The following is a 1,604-nucleotide window of genomic DNA, read 5'->3' as shown; positions in this document are numbered from 1 at the left end:
ATCCGAAGTGGTCCACTAGGAGTCCGACGCGTGTCCCTTATGGCGTGTCCGAGTCTCGTAGGGAGTGCCACGTCCGAAGCCTCAGACTAGACCTCGGTCCAATCAGGAGGCGACACCGAGCCCCTCGTATACGCAGCCCACGTGCGAGCCACCTGCGCACCCTCGCCCAACTCCTGCCGCATGTCCTCGTTGCTGACTCCTCTCTTCCTTAGCCGACTTCGGACCTCCTATAAATAGAAGGCTTGCGAGCCTTCTCGGATACTTTTGGAAATTTGCCACTTTTAGCCACTTTCTTCATATTTCCTTCATTTTAACATCCCCCAAAGCCCCGATATCAAGTATAACCCCCGGAATACGCCACGAAGTGCCCGAGAAGCCCGAAAAATTTATCTTTTCGGTTTCGAAGCCCGACCCTTGCAAAGCCCGGTTTCTCAATAAAACTCCCGGTTTTATTAGAAACGAATGTTTTAGGAAACGAACTGCTGCCCGATTTTCATCAAATCAAGTGAGTGTATAGTCACCTTCATCTTACACCTAGATATGAAGTATTTTCTATAAAATACGTGCTACGTGTAATTATATTAATTGTTTAATTGAGGTGACTGTTGAATAGATGTTTTATACAAGTTTTAAACTGTATATGTATTTTTATCTACAAATATGTTGGGTAAAACATGGGTAGATAGTTGGTGTGTGATGAAATAAAGTGATGAGAGGCCTCGATGTGATTGTGATCCAGTCATCTAACGGAGTTTGGATGACGACCACAGACTTTTCTAGACAGTCTAGTGGAACGCTAGCAGGCCCGCAACCTGTAGGTGTTAATGAACTTGGGTGTTCATTCGCTGTACTCCATCCCCCTCATGGTTGCCTTTAGGACATGTATGGCTGAGGAAACCCCTTAGCAGTAGTGTCCATCCCGATGATATTCTTTAGGCTAGGTCCCTTGTGATAAGTGTTTAGGGACGTAAAGTGAGGATAACGGGAAATGGGTAATCAGGGTTATTGTTGATTGATGAACTTAATAAGTTTATTATTACTGTGGGTTGAAAACCTTATATGCTCACCAGGCTCCCAAGCCTGACCCACTCAACTTTTTATGTTACAGGTAGTGGACCCCGAGCATAGTCGGAGGACGATGAGAGATTTTTGGATTATAGGTCAGTAGTTGTAAATAACTGTTGAAAGGATTATAATGTATTGTTTATGCTTTTGATGTGTATCGGAACATGACATCCCGAGGTTTTGATATGAAATGAAATTATATATTTCTTAAAGAAAGGTTTTGACAAACTTTTATCATATTTTGTATTGGGGACCAATTCCGCAACATCTTTTAAAAAGATTTCTCTGATTTTATTTTAAAAAGCATAAATTAAATCGGTCTTTTCTGGCCGAGAAATTAGGGGATGTCACAGTCATTAACTCACTTGAATGGATCGAAGGAAATTTATGTAGGGTGAAACGGAAAACAACAAAAAAATAAACTGGGTGCCTGGGAAAAAAATTCTAGAGCACAAAAAAGCATGGGGACTTGGACTTGGGTCTTTTAGGGCCCTTAACCTATCACTATCGTGAAGTGGTGGTGGCGATTAAGATTGAAC

The sequence above is a fragment of the Lactuca virosa genome, chromosome 6 (assembly GCF_052849685.1).
Source record: "Lactuca virosa cultivar CGN04683 chromosome 6, Lactuca_virosa_CGN04683_v6, whole genome shotgun sequence".
In the NCBI taxonomy this organism is placed as follows: domain Eukaryota; kingdom Viridiplantae; phylum Streptophyta; class Magnoliopsida; order Asterales; family Asteraceae; genus Lactuca; species Lactuca virosa.
This window is presented reverse-complemented; position numbering follows the sequence as displayed.